This window comes from Lycorma delicatula, chromosome 5 (assembly GCF_047948215.1).
Source record: "Lycorma delicatula isolate Av1 chromosome 5, ASM4794821v1, whole genome shotgun sequence".
NCBI lineage: Eukaryota > Metazoa > Arthropoda > Insecta > Hemiptera > Fulgoridae > Lycorma > Lycorma delicatula.
Genome location: NC_134459.1, coordinates 181348558 through 181354028, shown reverse-complemented (window position 1 = coordinate 181354028; position 5471 = coordinate 181348558).

Here is a 5471-nt window from a genome sequence, read left to right as displayed (position 1 = left end):
CAAGAATTGTTCGTTATTTTAAACTTAAAAGAAAAATATGCCCACAGTCACAAGTACAATACTGTTATTATTAATTTCATTATTCGTCAATACATAAAAGAACTACCAACTTCCTTGTAAAATAAAAAAAAGTTATCCAAGTAAAACATAATTTTGTTATTTTAATAAAATTAAATGAATAACCTTTATCAACCCATGCACGACATAATGTAGCATCACTAAAAGACTGATAAAAAAATGAACTATTATTCAGTAACTTTCTACTGTTACAGAATATGAGAGATGACAGTTAATGATATTGGTTAGTACCACTGTTTTTTTTTTTTTATATATATATTAAAAAACAGTAATTTTTATTAGTTTTTTTAATAAAATTGGAGTTAAAAAATTTAATTTGTGTTATTAATTTATAAAATGATCAATTTCCAGCACCAATTAAAAATCATTCATTGTATTCACTATTATTCATTGATTTAACAAGTAAGCTAAAATTAAAACAGTGTCCTAGAATTTACAGATATTTTAAAGAAAACAAACTTGTATTTCAATGACCTAAAACCATTTCATTCCTGATATTAGTAAACAGAAATATATTACTATATAGTATACACAAATAATGATTTATATTTATGATAAGTGGACATAAGTTTTATATAATAAAACATATGGTTTAATAACTAATAAAAATGTAAGTAGTAAAAATTCAAAATTGACTTAAAATTGCATAATTATTAAAACTATTACACATTAAAGTTTATAAAGCATAAATATGTAGATCCACAGTAGTTCTAAATACAGTGTCTGAAGTAATATTTATTTTTATTTTTTTACCCAGGATTCACACGTGGCGTGTGGAATTTCTCGTCCAGTAGAAATTCATCTGTGTGTTGTGATGATTTAATTCAGCGATTGTATTATATATTTCAGTGACAATAGGATGTCTGGAATACATTGGAATTCCAAACGTTGTCTTAAAGTAGGTTAAGTAACCCCTACCACCTGTTGCACACACGACTACTATGTTTTATTCAAACTATTATTTGTCGAACTGTCATTATTTTTTTGTACCTTTGTTTAAATTTGAAATTACTGTTAAAGGTAAAGAATGAAATGGTTTATAACCTAATATGAATTTTTATGTAGTAGAATTTATAATATTAAGTAATAGTTAATAATTAGTTTTATTTGTATTAAAAAAATTAATTAATACAGTATTATTAAAAATACTTTTTTTAATAATTTTTTCATAAATATTGTCATGTTTATTATGTGGAAAATTTATCCAGCATATGAACTTACTTTCTAATTAATGCTTCGTTATTGCTTTTACATGACTATTACTTTGAAATATCTAATGCAGAATTGATTTATTATAGATAATTTTATCATAAACTAAAATGAGTATGTCCATTCTACAATGCAGCTTAGTACATGGGAACCAGCTTAGTTCCGGTGCTCCAGAATCTCCAATACATTTAGCGTTACTGGCTCAGCTATTTGGTGCGAGGCTGGATCTTTCCCCCTGTTGGGAGATAAGATCCGAACAAGTGACCAGTTCGTGGCAATCGCCTTCCCGCCAATTATAATATTGGCGGGTACAGGAATATTGACAACAGTGTGTATTTTATACTTTAATAAATTTGTTATCTCTTTCATTCGTTCCTCTCCCCTTTTACAGAATCTAGATTCTTGGTGAAAATTTTAATTTTTTCATTCGTAATAAATTATAAGGGCTCGTTGGTTTTTTTTATTAGTAACTAACTGTTCTTTTATCCTATAACAAATCCATTACCTCTGCCAAATAAGTTAACGATCTGAATATTGTTTATTCTGTTTTTTATGGTTATTCTGCTGAAATAGATTAGACCTATTTACTGCTTTATTATTATAACTATATTACATAGTTTCGTTTATCCAAATTATTTTTATCTTGATTTTTTAATTACGCATATAATTTTTATGTACCTTTTTAATTTGTATTCTATTATTATTCTAATTAAAATTAACATTTCAATATTTAAATAAACAAATACTTTTTTATTGAATTATATAAAATTAAGTTTTTGTCCCAAAATTACAAGTACTTGGGAAAATTTTATAAATTATATTAAGAAAAGTAATTAATTATCCAAAAAATTGAATGTATTACATGTTATATATATATTTTTTAATAACCTGTCGAATCTCGTTAATTCAAATCTGAAAGTAAGAGAAAATTCCTTCCAGTCGTGGAGATTTTTATTTGAGTTTTTTTTTATAATTACGAAGTCAAGAAATAAATTTCAGATTAGTGTGGCTCAAAATAAATTTTGTTTGGCTCAAATTTATGTTTTTCTTTTTTGAAGAGAAACTTGTTTTAAAAAATTGTCGTAATTTTTTTTCGAAATCTTGCCAGTTTTGTGTTTGTTCTACATATGAAGAGAAAGAAATATCAATCATTGGATTTCTAGAACGTCTGTAGCATTTTAACGTAGTTTTTGATTTTCTTTGTCGGAGTTGCTGATTTTCCTTCCTTAGCATTTTACTTTTTTATGTCTTCCGTGTTTTTGTTATTAATTATGCCATCTTCTGTCCTTTCATCGATCCAGAAGCGGGAATCTCATCATCAAATTGAACAAAACTTTGAAATGTATATTATCACTTTTGTAATTTTTCTAAATATATTATTACTTATCGATGTCATCTTCAATCAATTACTTTGTTATCAATGTTCTATGCTTTCTCTTTAATTTTTTTTATAATCTTATAATTTGAAAACCAATTACCGTAGATATCGGAATAATATTTGTCCGTTCCTTGTCAACCGTTTGCACAGTCTTCAATTTAATATATAATATTGAGTTTTCCCTATCTTCAAAGAAGTGAGAAATAATTTTTCTTATTATTTATTTTTTCTGTATATTATTTTGAATTTCTTGTTTCCTGGTACACGAGTGGAAAATTTGGTGTAGCCTATTTTTTACACATACATTTTACTTTTACGTGTGACACAATTGTCACCGAGTAAGATTATTTTACGTTTCCTTTTAGGTCTTGTGCTTTTTATGTATAATCAATTATTACTTTCACAATAATTTTGAATTATCCTAGTTATTTAAGTTCAGTTTTATTTTGAATTGTAGACTGTTTTCAAGGTGAATGGATCCAATTTCAAATTTTAGAGGTTTCTTTTATTATGATCACTTCAGAAATGGGTATGTAGGCTACTTCACGCATAAAAAAAGAAACTTTCCCATCATTTGGCTGGTTAGTTCAAGAGAAACCGTAGAAAAACCTTGATCACAAAAATATTACAGAATATACCATTAATTATAAAATAAAAAGTTCATCTGATTAGCATCCAAATTTATAATTTAAGTATAAATCACCAGGTTGGTCTAGCGGTAGAGATTCGTAGTCGTAAATCAGCTACTCTTGAAGTCAAGAATTATTGTATCCTAATAAAAGTAGTTGCATTTATTTGGATGCTGGATCGTGGATACCGGTGTTCTTTGGATGTTTGGATTTCAGTTGGCCACGTCTCAGATATGGTCGGCCTCTTCTTTTTCTGTTTAGTCTCCGGAACCACCGTAAGATATTACTTCAGAGGATGATATGTATTAATGTAAATAAAGTGTAGTCTTGTACAGTCTCAGGTCGACCGTTCCTGAGATGTGCAGCTGATTGGGGCCCAACCACCAGAGAACATCAGTGCCCACGATCTAGTGTTCAGGTCGTATGAAGATCCTTTACTAGGATTTAAACCTGAAAACTCTCTCGGCTTCAAAATCAGCTGATTTGCGATGGCGAGTTAACCACTAGACCAATCCGGTGGGTAGATAAGGTCGACCTGAGTCTGTACAAGACACCTCACTCACACGCCACAAAAAAGGGATGCAGCTGTATATGGTCTCCGAATGCAGAAAACTGCATGGAATATCTGGAGACTTCCAGGTATTCATATAAGAATAATAATTTAAATATTATCATACAAGTAATAACTACAAAATAAATCACAATTCACAAAACGTTAAAAAAAATTATTTGAGGCTCGTTTACATGCACATTGAATGGTTTGCAAAAAGTTCAGGGTTTTTAATTTTAAATAGTATTGTTTAAAAATTCATCGACAGTAATATTGTCTCTTTAAAATAAAGTTTTTTAATTATATTTTAAATAAATTAATATACTTTTTAAATGGTTCAGTAATTTATTTGAAGGGTATTAAAGCCCTTTCTTGTAAGCTGAAGTATTGTGTTAAGTTACACGAAAACTGTTCGGTATGCTTTTCCTTTTCCCCCCACACTTTTTTCACAATTTTCAACTTAAAAATTACTTAATATAGCACGTTTTATAATGAATAATGAATGAAACATTAGAGGAAACACATTAATGTGTTGTTTTATACTGGTCATTTTAAACATTCTCCATATTAATATACTTTACAAATTAATAAAATAACAAGCTTATTAGCCATCATTACTGAATTTATTATTTAAATAATCAAAAACTTATTGTTAATTAGTCAAGGTTAGGGAACAAAGCGTGTGTAGGTTAAGTTTGGTTAGATTAATTTGGTTACTGATGAATCGTACATATATCACATAACTGAACCAAACATATTTGGTTTAAACAAAATAAACACACTAACTTACTAAACTGAAATACAAATAACATCAAATAAAAAAAAAATTCATTTCACTGGATAGGATTCACTAATGTATTTTAATATAATATTAAATAAATGTTCATTTTTATGCCTATTACGCCATAAGAATTCGCACAGATATGAATCCAACATTAGCCAAGCAGTTCCACTTTCCCTCATATTACGTTTTTTGGAACAAGCCCACAAATTTTCGATATTTTGTGTATGAGCTCCGGTGATGGGATCTACAAAATTTTCTGAATGATTTACAATGTAATGTTGAAAATTATATCCATCCAAATGAGAAATACCATCATAGGTTTTCCACTTGTCAGACATTATTGTTGATCCTTTTTGAATGCATGCTGTTATTGTCTGAATTAATGTATTTTCAGTAAGATTCAGAACAGCATACATGAAACAATTAAGTATTTCTCTGAAAATATCTCTAAAATACCCACTGTTTTCTGAAACCCACTGCTGTTTCTGAAAATGAGGACTCATCTATTTCTACAGTCACTCCTGGACCACCGTTTAAATAAATGATCATCATACATACAACTCTCTCAGGTACATTTAACAATCCGTTATTGCTTATTTGACATTTGTAATTCTTTAGAACAAAACATAGTTGTACATAAATGAGCCCAACAGTACATAAACAGCACAATGTTTTCATCGCTACAAATTATATAAAATTGATAAATTTCTATCAAACTGCAAGTTTGTAACAAAAAACTACTTTTAAAAAAACAGATCATTCTACACTTCCAACAGAATGCATTCTACATGTATGAATATTGAATTAAGCACATTTATTTATATGAATAAAATGATTTGAACG